Consider the following 16,717-nt stretch of genomic DNA (forward strand, 5'->3'; position numbering starts at 1 on the left):
TAGGAAGCTGGTAGAAGCCAGATTCTATCCAACCTTTAGGCCACTGTAGGGACTTTGACTCATACCGCGGACGATTTTTAGTGATGTTTAACAAATGTTTTCAACCATCCTTCCAGGCACCCAAGGAGGATTATATTTCCTTGTTCCTTTAAAGCCAGGTGTGGCCACATGTGGTACTTTCTGTTGTTTGCCCCAAGCCTGCACTTCTTTGCATCCAGCCTCATCCCCTGGCTTCTCACGGAGTGTATTTCTCTACCTATTGGCTGTAGGTTTTGGTCACATGATTTCGTTAGGCCAATAGGATATAAGTAGATATGATGCAGGTGAGAACTTGCGATGGGCTTCGCTTCTTGCTCTTCTGCCGTCACCATGAGAAAAATCTGTCCTGCCTGCCCATCACCTTAGGAGGAGGCTGGGAGACGTATTCAATCGAGCTGTCCCAGACGAGCTGTAACTTAAAGCAGGCTGCCCAGAGTAGCCAGCGCTGCAGCAGCTGACTGCATTTATTTACATCAGCCAGTCTGCATTTATGCCTTGCTTGGCCCATGACACTGAGATCTTGTAGTGATTTGTTACAAAGCAAGGCAACTTTTTTGGCCAAAGAAATGGAAGTGAACGTGGAATGAGACATTTCTGGGTAGGAGTGGAATCCTTGAAAGCCACTGCCTGTGTTCTCACTGCTGCAGGGATGATGAAGTACAGGTCAAGGCACAGTCTCTATCACGCTGGTACCCTGAGTGATTATGTTTAGCAGAGCCGCTGTGACCCACACTAGATTTATAGCCTAAGAAAGAATGAAAAATCCGTGGTATTAGCTGTTATGTTTCAGTTTCTGATACTAAACTATAACCTAGCTTGGCTGATACATGAAGTCACTATAGGATTTTGAGGTGAGAAATTACATGTGTTAGGTTAGAGGTAAACAATTCTGGCTATGTTAAGAATACATTGAAGGGGTAGGGGCAGGGACCAGGAGACAAATTTGGAGGTGGTGGTTGTTGTCCTGTAGTCACTCAGTCATGTCCCATTCTTTGCAGCCCCATGCACTGTAGCATCCCAGGTCTCCCTGTCCCTCAACATCTCCCGGAGCTTGCTCAAACTCATGTCCATTGAGTCAGTGATGCCATCCAACCATCTCATCCTCTGTTGTCCCCCTCTCCTCCTTCTTCAATCTCTCCCAGAATCAGGGTTTTGTCCAATGAGTTGGCTATTCGTATCAGGTAGCCAAAGTACTGGAGCTTCAGCTTCAGCATCAGTCCTTCCAATGAATATTCAGGGCTGATTTCCTTTAGGGTTGACTGGTTTGATCTCCTTGCAGTCCAAGGGACTCTCAAGAGTCTTCTCCAGCACCACAGTTCAAAAGCATCAATTCCTCAGTGCTCAGCATTGTTATGGTTCAGCTCACACCCATGTATGACTACTGGAAAAAACATAGCTTTGACTAGACAGACCTTTGTTGGCAAAGTAATGTCTCTGCTCTTTAATATGCTGTCTAGGTTGGTCATAGCTTTTCTTGCAAGGGGCGAGCATCTTTAAATTTCAAGGCTGCAATCACCATCTGCTGTGATTTGGGGCCCCCAAAATAGAGTCTGTCACTGTTTCCATTTTTTCCCCATCTATTTGCCGTGAAGTGATGGGACCGGATGCCGTGATCTTCATTTTATGAATGTTGAATTTTAAGCCAGCTTTTTCACTCTCCTCTTTCATTTTTATCAAGAAGCTCTTTATATACTCTTTGCTTTCTGCTATAAAGGTTATTGGTTATATATATTTCTCCCAGCAATCTTGATTCCAGCTTATGCTTCATCCAGCTTGGCATTTCACATGATGTATTCCACATATAAGTTAAATAAGAAGGGTGACAGTATACAGCTTTGATGTACTCCTTTCCCAATTTTGAATCAAGTGATTCAGTTTTGCAGGTGGTTAATGCAATAGTTTTAATTTAATGAAATTAAATTAATTTCATTTAATTAATTTAATGAAATTAAAAGATGCTAACTCCTTGAAAGAAATGCTATGACAATCCTAGACAGCATATTAAAAAGCAGAGACATTACCCTGCTGACAAAGGTCCATGTAGTCAAAGCTATGGTTTTTCCAGTAGTCGTACAGATGTGAGAGTTGGACTATAAAGAAAGCTGAGGGCCGAAGAATTGATGCTTTTGAACTGTGGTGTTGGAGAAGACTCCTGAGAGTCCCTTGGACTGCAAGGAGATCAAACCAGTCAATCCTAAAGGAAATCAGCCCTGAATATTCATTGGAAGAACTGATGCTGAAGCTGGAACTCCAATACCTTGGCCACCTGATGTGAAAAACTGGCTCATTGGAAAAGACCCTGTTGCTGTGAAAGATTGAAGGTGGGAGGAGAAGGGGACGACAGAGGTTGGATGGCATCACCAACCTGATGAACATGAGTTTGAGCAAGCCCTGGGAGTTGGTGATGGACAGGGAGCCTGGTGTGCTGCAGTCCATGGGGTCGCAAAGAGTCAGACATGACTGAGCGACTGAACTGAACTGAACTGAATGCAACAGTAGTGGATGATAGTGGCCTAGAACATCGGTAGCAGTAGGGAAGTTAAAAAAAGTACTCGTATCATGGATATATTGAATAGTTGGAAAGTAAAGCTGTCAAGATTTCTTTATGGGTGGGATGCAGGATGTTAGAAGAAGGATGAAATTAAGGATGACTCCTAGGTTTGAGGGTGAGTGAAAGGTCTGATGAATTTGTCACTAATTGAAATGGGGAACATTGTGAGAAAAGAAGATTTGACCATGGGAGGAGATCTGGACCTTAATCTTGGATGTGTTATTTTTAGGGTACCTACTACCCATCCACATAAGAGTCAAGTAAATAGTTGGATTTGCCAGTCCCAGGATTCAGGAAAAGTGTTGAGGCTGGAGATGTGATTTGGCTGTTTGTGATATATAAATTCAGATTGCATATAAAATCAAGGATTAGATGAAATTACAAGGGGGCTGAGAGTAAATAGGAAAAAGAATCAAGCCTTGTTCACCCTTGATTAAGAGGTTCAAGGATAGTGAATGAGCAGCAGTAATAGCCAGTGACACGGGAAACTGGCAGGCGCAGGGCTGTGCTGAATGCCTTGCCTTTGCGTGTCCAGATGCTCTCTTCAAAGCTCTTTACCTGGATCTGTCCCACAAGACTGATTCTGATGGAAGAGACCCCAGCTTCTGGTTGGTTGGCTTGGTTCTTGGGAAGGATATTTTAATAGGGTATTAAAAAGAAGGGAATAAGATCTCATCAGTACTTCAACTTTAAGGATGCATTGAAGTCACTGGCAAGGATTCGTATACAGAGTGCTGGACCCCGTCCTCAGAGTTTCTGATTTTTATCTGATTCTTGGGTGAGATAAGTATTTACATTTTCACATTCCTAGGAGATGCTCATGCTGCTGGTCTGGGAACCACACTTTGAGAACCACTAGGTTAGATTAGGTATTCCTCTGATTTCTTCCCTGAAAGATTTCATCAGCCTGGGTAACCCTCAACATAGGGTTCCTCCCCAGATGGCCTGTACTATATGATTTTATTATCTCTGAAGTTGAAATAATTATTTTTTTCCTGCCTTCAACTTCAATGATTTGTGACATCTCCATTTTTGATGGCTCCAATTTTCTCTTCTTTCTTATACCCTACTCAGATCTTGGCAATTAGTCTCTTTGCAAATATACCCTCCTTGAATTATCCTAAAATGAGTGAGTCACCAGTATCACTGCTATAGGGTCACAGAGATGAATGAATAGTACTTTTAAAAGGCACATATGATCAACTAAGTCAAATGATGCCAAAGAGACAAATAGGAGAGAGATTTAGAAATGACCATTGCATTCAGCATTTGGAGGTCATTATGGAATGTTGTCCTCGGAAATCCCATGGACAGAGGAGCCTCAGGGCCTACAGTATATGGGGTCGCAAAGAGTAGGACTCAACTGAGCAACTAAACAACAATAGAATGTCATAGACAAAGGCTGATTGGGGTGCATTTGAGAAAGAGTGGTGGGGGTATACACTGCAAATTAAGCCAGTTCTCATAAACATCTTAACATTGAAGACAATGACTATGAGGCCCTGTGTCATCTGTGGTTGAATTTGCTAAGCATTGAATCAGTTCCTCAGATATCCATGAGGCACCCTATACCCCTCTTCTCCTTAAATCAAATCAATTAGCCATGGTTATTCTATAAATCAGTCTTCCCTTGTGGCTCAGCTGGTAAAGAATCCGCCTGCAAAGCAGGAGACCTGGGTTCAATCCCTGGGTTTGGAAGATCCCCTGAAGAAGGGAAAGGCTACCCACTCCAGTGTTCTTGGGCTTCCCTGGTGGTTCAGATGCTAAAGAATTCACCTGCAATGTGGGAGACATGGGTTTGATCCCTGAGTTGGGAAGATCCCCTGAAGAAGGGAAAGGCTACCCACTCTAGTGTTCTCACCTGGAGAATTCCATGGACTGTTTAGTCCATGGGGTCACAAAGAGTTGGACATGACTGAGTGACTTTCACATCACATGACATGACATCCTATAAATCAGGGCTTCCCAGGTGATGCTAGTGTAAAGAACCCACGTGCCAATGTAGGAGACACAAGAGACGTGGGTTCAATCCCTGGGTAAGGAACATCTGCTGGAGGAGGCATGGCAACCCACTCCAGTGTTCTCGCCTGAAGAATCCTGTGACAGAGGAGCCTGGCAGATTATAGTCCATAGGGTCACAAAGAGTCAGACACAACTAAAGCGACTCAGCACTCACGCATGCATGCAAACCAATCTGTAGCAATGGTTCTTAAACTATGGGATACATCAGAATCACCTGGCATGCTTACTAAACCTGAATGATGAACCCTCCCTCAGAGTTCTGATTCAATAGGTCTGGGATGAAACCCAGTCACTTTTATTTTTAACAAGCTCCCAGGTGAGGTTAATGTGGCTGGTAACAGGACCCACATTAGAAATCACTCCTCTGTTGCAGATCTTTCCTACCCAACTTTTTCTTTCCATCCACACCAGTCCAGTGTTTGATGACATTGCCTGTGTTACCACCCACACTCCAAGCCGTCCTTCTGTTTCTAGCTGTGCTTCCACTCTGTGCTAAGAGATCTAAGACATAAGTTTGATTCTATCACTTCCTTGCCCATAACGCAGGGTTCCATGGCCACAGTCTTTGGGAAAAAGAGCAGACTCCTTAGCCTAACCCTTCACTCCCGCCTCTTACCATCCCCCACTCTTATCACACTCCTAACGTGCTGACTTATTCCCTGAATACATTTCTACCTCATACATGACATTTGCTGATCTTTGGCTGTTTCCTATCTTCTCTCCTAAGAGGCTCACCTGTTCCAGTTCCCTGAGCAAACACCTCCCTCTCCTGGGCGATCGCCTGACAGGCCCTGGAGGTTACAGAGATCGGACCCTGTAGCTCCCCCTCACAGTGACAAGTTGTTAGGTCTCCTGGGTCTGTGTCTCCAGGGCTCAGCACTCGCCTGGCCCAGGAGAACAAGCCCTCAACCACTCTGTGTTAAATAATGAGTAGAAGATCCTGTATTGTGTCAAAAATGTGGGCCTTTTAGTAAGGATTTCAATAAGCAAAAAATAGTTTGTAATTATTAACCAGAAAAGTCAAAGAACTATAGCAATATGTTCCCTGGTTAATTGATAATTTAAGACTTCCCTGGTGGCTCAGATAGCAAAGAGCCTGCCTGTAATGCAGGAGACATAAGAGATGCGAGTTTGATCCCAGGGTCGGGAAGATCCCCTGGAGAAGGGAATGGCTACCCACTGCAGTATTCTTGCCTGGAGAATCCCACGGACAGAGAAGCCTGGTGGGCTACATTCTGTGGGGTCACAAAGAGTTGGACAAGACTGATGGACTAACACTTTCACTTTCAATTGATATTTCAGTAACCTAACAATGTCCCAAGGAATACTGAATCCTGCATTCAGGATCCAATTGTGTTAAACCATAAATTCTATAATACAATTCCTTGCTTTTATTTTTTTTTTTTATTTTCATGATACAAGAACTTTAACAGAGATAAATAAAATCAAGATTTTAACTAACATATTTTTCTGAAGTTTATAAACTCATCCAAAAATGCGTATCTCTGCATGAGTATATATAGCATGCCATGTCCCAACATGAGAGGCCTTACAGTATTTAACAACTGACCAAGGTTCTCACTAATCACTTTGTGGTGGAACTGGTGTCGGCAGTTAGGAACATTGAATTTTCCTCTAAAAATCACATCTAAGAGAGGAATTAATTGAACAGCTCACAGGTAGACAGGAAGTAAAGGGCAGAGTGGGATCAAGATCACGGAAGATCTGAGTGTAGGTCTGGTCTGTGAACCACCCAGGATTGCCCTTACTGTGTGGGGACTGTGCAAACTTATTCTCCAGGCTTACTTTAAAATGTTGAATTAATTGCCTGAACATGTGCATTGACCATAATTTTACATCAGAACTGGAAATCATAAAAGCCTGAGAGCTTCTTAAAAATTATGTGCCAGGAACCTCATAAAGTGATGGGTTTGAAGATCAGGAAATGAGATTTGCAAGTCATAAGAAAGAAAGTTGGGAAAGTCAAGTCCTGGGAATCTGAGGGCCTATGTGCTAGAGTTCTTTGTCTGTTTTTGTTTTGTTTTGTACACTGTGTATGTGTGAGAGAGAGGGAGAGAGAGAGATCTGACTTCACAGGCCAGGGTAAGGCTCCTCATCTACTTGGAAAAAGCTATTAAGGTAAATGTTCAAAGTCACCTTTAGAAAATGTTAACAATAACACTGAATGCTGAAGCTGTTTATTTGTCTGACAAAACAAACCTCTCTTGAGAACTACTAGGCTTAAGGAGTTTTAAAAATTATTTTTGAGTCCTGTAATCATTTTTTTCACCAGTTATATGATTCATCACTGCTTCAAAGATGCTCTTTCTTCAAAACTCATCTTGGACAAAATGTTGCAATCTTTCTGTGAGATAGTGCTCATAATTTTAAGGAAAATAAACTGGTCAACTTTCTATAAAACACAAAGCAAGGTTATCTCTGCAGGCAGACTGTATGTATAGGATTAGAGTGTGTTTTTCTGTATTACTGATTAAATGCAGTTGTGTTAAACTGTCAGTATTTCATAGTCAACCAATCCTTTTTTAATATTAACATGGCTTAAAATGTTTTGAAAGGACAAATGTTCAATTTTCAACAATTTTGAGTTATCCCCCAAATGGCCAAAACCAAGCATTTAATTTGTAGAAGGGCTGATGGTTATGTTAAAACTTAATCCGAGAAGGGCAAGAGCCAATGGCTAGGGACCAAAGGCACAGGAAAGTGAGCAACCCATTAGGGAGAGTTGGGCTATCAGGTTTCAGGTGTCCTGTCCAAAGGTGGAAATTATTGTTGTGGATTTTCTTGCTTTTAAAACATAGTTTGTTCTTCTTTGAGCTTCCCTGGTGACTCAGACGGTAAAGAGTCTGCCTGTAGTGTAGGAGACCTGGATTCAATCCCTGGGTTGGGAAGATCCTCTGGAGAAAGCAATGACACCCCACTCCAATATTCTTGCCTGGAAAATCCCATGGATAGAGGAGCCTGAGCAACTTCATTTTGTTCTTCTTTGGTAATAGATGGGTTTATGAAAATCTTAAATTGAGTAAGGCAAAGCAGCTTCACTATGTAAAAGTGATGAGATGCAGGGAGATTATTGTCAATATAATTTTCATAGGATGCCATGTTTTTGGTCAGATGAAAATTTAGATCGGCGCAGTGAATGGTGATGTAGAGAAGGAGGAGCAAAGGAGCTAAAAGAAAAGGAATGAAAAAGGGAGCTGAGTGAGGAGCCTGAGCAAGAGACGGGCGAGGAGATGGACCAGAAGGAGGCTCTGTATGGGCTCTGTGCTGACACTTGTTCTGAAGTCAGGGAGGAATCCAGGGTTCTGACAGATGGAAAAACAGGATCTTCTCTCTCATGGGCCAAAGACAGGAAGAGGTGGGATAAGAATGCGGTAGAGCAAACCAAGCAAAACCTTATTCTGGAGAGTCTGGGAGGACAAGAAGAGGTAGGGGACCCTCAGCCCCTCCTGAAGCTGAGCAGAGCTAACAGCAGCCACGTGGGACCTGCCATTTCCCGAATTCCCTCTGGCTGGTCCTCTGAGCTGCCCACAGGTCTAAGTCAGATCTCTGACACATTGTGAAGAGATGTTGGTAACGAAATGAGTTAAAATAGAAATGGAGAAGAGGAGAAGCACGCTCCCACATCTTCTGCCCCAACCCCAGGTGGTAGCAGCAAGTTGTAAGCAGCAAGGAACCGTTGTCCCCTTCCCCCACAGAATGCGTTGGCTGATCCACCAGCTCAACGACGGTGCCTTGTCTTTCGGGGTCCTGGGAGAGGAGACCACAGCACACATCCTCTGTGAACAGGAGCCAGAAGCGTTTAATACTAGTTAATTCTCACCACGGCCCGAGCATTGATCGCTAACCTGCATGGAGGGTGTGCTAGGAACTGTCTTAAGTAATTCACATCATACCGTCATTTAACTCTTACAAAAATCTTGTTCTTCCACCACGCACATTCCAAAGATGAGAAAAATAAGAGGCAGGAGATTTTCCATCATAAGCCAAAAAGCTGCAAGGAATTTAAATACAAGAAGTCTGGTTTCCAGGCTTGTGACCAACATGCTTTCCTGCCACACACACCTTTGAGACTACGCTGTTCCTCCAGCTTCTGCTCCTTAGTTAGGAATATGCACAGATGGATCTAAAACAGTAGAATTCAGAGAAAAAATGAGAGCCATGAACAAAGCTCACACATCTATCCTTTGTGAGTGCTGTCTCTTGCCTTGAAGTCCAGCTCATGTCCATTAACCCTTCTCTGTTTGGTGAGAGCGTTTCACATCTTTCAAAGCCCTCCTGAATGCCAGTACCTTACAAAGTCCTCTTTGTCTCCTCTATCCCTACCTCCTGAATTGACCTTTCACTTATGCTGTCATCGCATTTTCTTTCAACCTTTCATTCCTGTAGCACTCATGGCATTTCATCCATTCATTTATATGACTTGCTATGCTCTGTGCCCTCTAAGCTAGAGATCCTATCTTTCTTGTCCTTGAATTCCTAACGCCTAATACAGTGTGTGACAAATAAAAAAGTGTCCAATAAGCTGAATTAATTAAACAATCAATTAAATGTCCTGAAAATCATTGTCTTTCTTGGCACTTGCGTCCTCGGATTATATTTCACTCACTGCATGCTTACTCTAGACGTCTGTAAGAAAAATAACTGCAGAGGGGTTATCCATTTTTCACTTGGAAGTAAGAGGATTAAAACCATCAACTCATTTCAGCTGTGATAACACTCTCCACCACTGACTGAAACTGCCTGTGACTAGCTGTGTCTGCCTCTGGAGTGTCGGCTCTCTGACGGCAGAGCTCCTTTCCTCCCTTTCACGGCCACTGCTGTGTCTCCAGAGCTGGGGCAGCAACTGGAACATGGTAAGGTCTGCGGTCACTTTATACGGAGTGGGGAGTGAGCTCTGAACTAAGGAGTAGAGGCCTGGATTGCCATCTTTACTGCCAACTTTCCATGAAACTTTGGGGAGGCCTGACCCATCCTGGCCTCAGTCTTCTTCCCTTTATATTAGCAATGGAGTTCAAGAAAAGTATGCTTTATGTATGTGGAAATATGAGACGTAGGATTTCATATCTCTAAAGCTGTACATTCACAAGGCAAGTGATGGTGGTAGACTGATCAAAAGTACTTACCGTGTCCGGGAGACAAGCCCCTGGCCGACAGTACTCTCAGTCCAGGTGTCACTAGAGACAAAGGCCAACAAGGGCACTTCAGAGAGGACGCAGAGGGCAGCAGCAACCATTCGCGTGATCTCAGACGAAGACAGACCAGCCACTGCCGATGAGCTGCGTTAGGAAATGTGAAAGTCCTTCCTGGTTCTCGACATCTCTCCATCTAGGAGATACACAGCTAGAATGAGAGATTAAAAAAAAAAAAAACAGATTGGATATATAAATTATTGGGTATATAAATTATTATTATCATATTATTAATAGGATAAATAATCATATTATTTATTAGGATTATTAAGATTGGAAGTTATCAGAATCCAAGGACTAAAAGGTTACAAAAGGGTAATGGATGAACATAAAACCATTTCTGCTTATTCCAAACTGAGTTTATCATTTGAAGTTACAATCAGCTCGGGGCAAAGGGAGAACTTCCCACTTCTCCTGTGTGCATATCAGAGGTAAGACTTACACAGAGCTGGAAAAGCGCAGGGGCACATCAACCTTTATTTTATTCTGCCTAAAGCAGCACACTCAGAAGAACCGAGGCTGAAAAAGCCTTCTGGGACTGATGCAAATGAGAACACCAGGCTTCACACTTGGCAGCTTCACATTCCTGTGAAGTGGAAATTTTTTGCTTTGCAAGCAGTGTTGAAGGATTGCAGGAGATGTAAGTGTGATGTCAACTATTTGTATACCCTTCATGTTTCCTCAAAAGACTTAGGACTCGAAGCCCCATAACGTTTTGGAAAACCAGCGTCAGAGTTTCAGCAGCCTCATCTCCAGCTGCTCAGCCCTGCAGCTGGTAGGCAGCCTCTGACACAGCAGCAGCGTGGAGTGAGTCCTCCTCAGCTCCAGAGACAGGGCAGCTGCAACTCCTTCCTGCAGTTCACTCTCCTGCCAGGGGGAAAGAAAGCCAAAGAGAAGTGACAAACCAGTCATGAGCTACTGAACGCTTAGCTGCAAATTCTGCAGCCTAAGCAGCATCAGGGGCCATCTTCATAAAGCAAACACAGTTCCCCAGGGATTGTTGACAGAAACTTAGGTAAGAAACTTAGTGACCATGTTTTATTTAAAGCCTGTTCCTTAAGTCCCACACTTTGGACCTACAGTATAGAGTTTAAAATGCACCCCAAAAGACTGTTTTATACATCTGTGTCTCTTTTTCTGTCTCACATATTTGGACTCTGTGGGAGAAGGCGAGGGTGGGATGATCTGAGAGAATAGCATTGAAACATGTATATCATCATATGTGAAACAGATCACCAGTCCAGGTTTGATGCATGAGACAAGTGCTCAGAGCTAGTGCACTGGGATGACCCAGAGGGATGGGATGGGGAGGGAGGTGGGAGGGGAGGTCAGGATGGGGAACACATACAACCCATGGCTGATTCATATCAAGGTATGGCAAAAACCACTACAATATTGTAAAGTAATTAGCCTCCAACTAAAATAAATTAATTAATTAAAAATAAATAAATAAATAAAATGCACACCAGCCTTGCAAAAGAGAATGGCATGTGAATAGAGAAATACAGCTGTAACTAGGACTATTCAGTTCAGTTCAGTCGCTCAGTCGTGTCCGACTCTTTGCGACCCGATGAATCACAGCACACCAGGCCTCCCTGTCCATCACCAACTCCCGGAGTCCACCCAAACTCACGTCCATCGAGTCGGTGATGCCATCCAGCCATCTCATTCTCTGTCGTCCCCTTCGCCTCCCGCCCCCAATCCCTCCCAGCATCAGGACTATTACTGAATGTTAATTTGCCTGTTGGCTGTGGGGAAACTTGAGATGCTTGTTGGTGTTCCAAGCAGCCAAAATGTGCCTGCTTTGTGACCTGTGGGAAATACTGGAGGAGTGCTGCTTGCTGTTTTGGCCTGCAGTTCCTACAGAGGCCAAGGGCTTGCTTCTGCCACACCCGGGGCCCAGCAGCCTGATGCTGAAGAGACAGCCCTGAATGTGAGACCCTCTGTGGCCCAACACAGGCTGGATTCCATAGGAAAATGATAGAAGCTTAGCAGAATTTCATTATTTGAAAGCTGTGCAGCACTGCAACTGTCCCCAAGATCTCTTTAGAGATACTGCTTTTGAGAGAGTGAGACTTCAGGCTAATCACAAATGAATCATTGCTAAAAAGAGACCTTCTAAGACCAGAAGGTAAGAGAAATATTGGGAGTACTTAGAACTCTAAGTGAGCTTGGGTCCTGTGATACAGCAGACAGTCAAAAAATGTAGCAAGAGCCATCCACTCCAGGCAAGCGCGTTAGAGTGGGTAGCCATTCCCTTCTCCAGGGGATCTTCCTGATCCAGGGATCGAACCCAAATCTCCTGCATTGCAGGCAGATTTTTTACCATCTGAGCCAGCTGGGAAGCACTCCAAAGAGCCAAGTTCAAGATATTAAGGGGTGTCCAAGGAAAAGAGGCACACTTCGAGAACACCTGAACCTCATCTGCTTAGGGACTTTCCAGAGTGGACCCCATTCTTGAGGGGAAATACACGTCAGATCTTCCTGATTGTGGTCAACCGGGAGGAGGGTAGAAGTCACGCCACCATGCAGCGGTGGGAGGTGACCAGGAGTACTAGGGATCCGGAAGCCTGGCGAGGTGTAAAGGACGTGAACAGGGCAGCCCCATAAAGTGCTGGGTGGAGAAAATGTGAAGCTGGTAAAGGTCAGAAGGATTCGGAGGCAGGTCAAGGAGTCTGTTTTGTTATTGTTATTGAAGGAAGTATTTCAAAACAGGCAAGACTTCAGCAACTGTCTGGATACTATTAATGAATAATAGTATTATTATTATTTTTTTTTTTTTTTGTATGTGATTTTTTTTTTTTATAAATTTATTTATTTTAGTTGGGGGCTAATTACTTTACAATATTGTAATAGTTTTTGCCATACATTGACATGAATCAGCCATGGGTTTACATGTGTTCCCCTTCCTGGACCCCCCACCCACCTCCCTCCCCATCCCATCCCTCTGGGTCATCCCATTGCCCCGGCCCTGAGCCCTTGTCTCATGCATCGAACGTGGAATGGTGTTCTGTTTCACATATGATAATATACATGTTTCAATGCTATTCTCCCAGAATGTCCCACCCTCACCTTCTCCCTCAGAGTCCATAAAATTGTTCTATGCATCTGTGGCTCTTATTCTGTCTCGCATATAGGGTTATCGTCGCCATCTTTCAAATTCCATATATATGCATTAGTATACTGTATTGTTGTTTTTCTTTCTGGCTTACTTCACTCTGTATAATGGGCTCCAGTTTCATCCATATTATTATTATGCTTAATAATATCTAAGAATGCACACAAAATGAACCTTTGAGAATGAGATTAATAGTATGTGAAAATGCCTAGCACAATGCCTGCACATGGTAAGCCCTTCTCCTACCCTCCATAAAATACTGTCCAGAGTCATTTATTCCTGTGAATGGGATCCAAACCAAGATTTTACACTAACCCGCACTAGGAAAACTCTACCAATGACTAGGAGTATCACCAGTCAAATAACTAAAGTGTCATGATCTTTTAGTACTTGCCAAATTAATTTTAAAATGTCTAATAAACAAGAGGGGCACATCAACCCCACATCTCAAAGCATTTATAATTCCATCAGTGTAGATCAGTGACTCTCAGCCCTGGATCTAGTAATACATGAGCATTAACTAAGCAGCTTTGAAAAATCCTGCACTTACCCCAGAAATGCTAATTAAATTGGTCCAGTGAGGAGCCCATACATCTGTGCTTTTAAAACTTCTCAAGAAATTCTAGTGTGTCACTTGGTTTATAAACCGTCAGTATTGCTTATCTTTTAATCAGTCTTCCACACTATAATTTCCCTTGAACTCTGCCATCAGAGGACTTTTTCTTTCAACTTTTGTCAAAGTTTCTCATTAAAAATCTTTAATAGCTTCCCACGATAGGGCAAAATAAATTCTAACCTGACATTCAAGGACCTTAGAAATCTACTTTCAACCTATCTTTCCCATTTTATTTTTTCCTGTATTCTATGAAGCTATGCAATTCAACTTAACAAATCTTCTGTTCTCCCCAAAGCATATGCATTTCCATGCCTCAACAATGGCCCCACACTATTCCCCTGTAAAAAGCATTGTTCCTCCACTTTGCTCAACTAGCAAAACATACTCATCTTTCAAGGCTCCACTTTAATGTCAATTTCCCCAACTCCTCAGCAGACTTAAGTGACTGCATCATTTCTAATTCCTTGACACTATGCAGACACTATAGCCAATTATCATATTTTATTAGATGATCATATGGCAGAGATGCTGCTAAGTAGTTAGCACATTCTATCATTTTTCATTTCCTGAGCACACAGGAAAATATATTTCCCAAATTCTTTTATTGCTGTATTGGGGTAAGATGCTGACTCCTAGTCAGTAGGGTATTAATGGAAGCAATGAAAGTCCTAGACATGGCCCTGAGGATATCCCAATAAGCCTCCTATTTTTCTTTCTCTTACTGGCCAACCTGAGAGTGACTATCAATTTAAGTTCAAAGGCTGTGCCTTAGTCATCTTTGGGCCCCCAAGAACCAGTGAAGTATTCAACACATATGGTAGATGCTCAATAAGCATTTACAGATTGAAGCTAATATGTGGTGAAAGCGAAATAAGTGGAATTAGAAGTTTACAAAGCTGAAATCAGATTACTGCTGAGAAGGCAGGACACAGGCCAATAAACAGGGGGTGCTATGGACCAAGAAACAGAAAACTGTTTCAAAAAGGTCCTTGGGAAAGTAGCTCGTATATGTGGAGGTCAGAGAAAATAAAAGGCTATGGAATAGGCTTAAAACGATAGTGATGATAAACCTTGTAATTCTTTGTATTTTCTTAAATATGCCACATACTCTCCAAAATATGTTATTACCTACTATTTAAATTTGATTCAGGAGATGATACAGAGATAGTTGGGGCAGATATTCCCATTTCTAATGCAGATAATGAAATTGAAGTCCAATGAGATCAAGCACTTGTCAAGGCCACACCTTAAGTGACTGTAGAGATGGAGCGGTGGGCAGTGGGCTGTCTATTCCTCGGTCCTGCCTCATGCTTAGACCTCTCACCTCTCAGTCATCCATGTGCCACGTGATGTTCTGTTATCAACTGCAGAAGTTAAAACAGTAACGGTGACTGGTTCATGCTCTTCAGCTACGATGATTAATCATTTCTTAGGGATTGGAGAAAGAAATGGCAACCCACTCCAGTGTTCTTGCCTGGAGAATCCCAGGGATGGGGGAGCCTGGTGGGCTACCATCTATGGGGTCGCACAGAGTCGGACACGACTGAAGCGACTTAGCAGCAGCAGCAGCAGCAGCAGCAGCAGCAGCAGCAGCAGCAGGGCTCTTACTGTTCTTGCAGTGTTCCTGTCTCTGTGATTAGTTGAAATGACCAGGCTGATTGAGAGCTAAGAGAGCTAGATTTAGAATTCTGAGCAGCAGACACAGTACCACAGAACACAGTGGTAACTTCTAGGACTGCCTGATACAGGACAATCAGAACCAAAGGTTTTATTTCTATGAGACATTTGATAAGCCTGTAAAAAAAAGGAGCCAAATGGAAAATTCCATGAGGATAAATACAGTGCGTAGAAGGCAGATGTGGGCAGCACTCCAGGAGGTCAACAATGGAGGTGAGATCATGTCAAGGATAAATGAGACAGGCTTATGGGTTCACACCTTCATCTCACAAGCGACCTTAGAAATAGGCCACCTCACAGAGATGGAAAGTGCTGGTCAACCAGCCTCCGCATACAGGAACAACTCAGAACCTGTATTCGAATTAGGACAGTCTCTTTCATTTGGAGAGGTCGTTCATCATTAGCAACATATCAGGGTTGTCCTCAGTAAGGCCACTTCAATAGGCACATTTGTATTCCAAGTGAGTCTGCCCTTTCCTCTCCAGGGCTGGCAGTGCATTAGTTTACTAACTAACATATTAACCTTAAAGAAATACTACAGTAGTGAAGCTGCCTGCCTGTGAAACTGCTTAGGTATAAAACATTCTTATGTAATTTTGTAGGTAGATATAATTTTAATAACACTAGCCACTATGTATTAAAAGACTGCTATGAGCTAACTACATTTTGTTATAACTTGCCATATGAGGAAACACAAGCACCAAAATGGTAACTAAGGTCACCCCACTAGAAAGGGAAGATTTCAAAATCTGTTCTTTCAGGAAAACAAAAATAACATGGAAAGATAGGAAGAAAGGATTGGAGATTCCTTTCCATTGTGCAACTTGAAGTATCTGTCATAAGCAAGAAAAGTCATGGACATTTTACCAGATCCTCCCAGCAGCTTCTGCAGCCAGGTTTGTTTCGGGCTTTCTCTCTGGCTGCCTTGAGATCTAGCTGAGGGACCCTCCAGCCTGTTCCAATCTTATCCTCCTTAGAACTCAAGGCTCAGGAACAGGAGTTTAGAGGCTGGGTTCCAAGCATTCATCCCCAATTCTAAGGCTGGGCCTAGAGCTACTCGAGGTTTAGGGTGTGAAATCTGTTGGAATTCTCCTACATCATGGGTTAAAGAGGCTACTGTGGGCTTGCCTGGGACCTGGATACCACGAGTTACACTGTTGCTATGGGAAAATAGTTCCAAATTCCAAAGTGACTTCCAAGTGAATTCTGGGGACACCTCCATTCATAATTTGGGAGAGCCTATATAGATATGACAAGAAAATCCAATTATTTCTACATTAATGAAAATGTAAGGGTATGACCATGATATGAACACGGCTCAGAGTTAGGAAATTTAAAGGTTCCATGGGCTTTTGTTACTCACGTGAGGGTAATGTGCTTTTTCTAAGATCCACACACTAGTGATATTATTAAAGAGTTTTATAATAAGCAGCAGTTCCATAAACTGTTCTCTTCTTAGTAAGCACTTTCCGACCGAGTCTAAT

At 43.0% G+C, this 16,717-nt stretch overlaps 1 long non-coding RNA gene across 1 annotated transcript; it reads right to left on the reverse strand.

Annotated features, from left to right (window-relative positions):
- Nucleotides 1–8,531: 8,531 nt before the first annotated feature.
- On the reverse strand, nucleotides 8,532–16,363 carry LOC145527793 (uncharacterized). Its single transcript, XR_014069873.1, has 3 exons — nucleotides 16,101–16,363; nucleotides 9,757–9,973; nucleotides 8,532–8,756 (listed from the first exon to the last, which is right to left on the reverse strand). It is a non-coding gene; the product is annotated as an uncharacterized LOC145527793 (long non-coding RNA).
- Between the last annotated feature and the right edge of the window lie 354 nt (nucleotides 16,364–16,717).

This window comes from Giraffa tippelskirchi, chromosome 11, assembly GCF_054371585.1.
Source record: "Giraffa tippelskirchi isolate mGirTip1 chromosome 11, T2T-mGirTip1v1.2.pri, whole genome shotgun sequence".
NCBI lineage: Eukaryota > Metazoa > Chordata > Mammalia > Artiodactyla > Giraffidae > Giraffa > Giraffa tippelskirchi.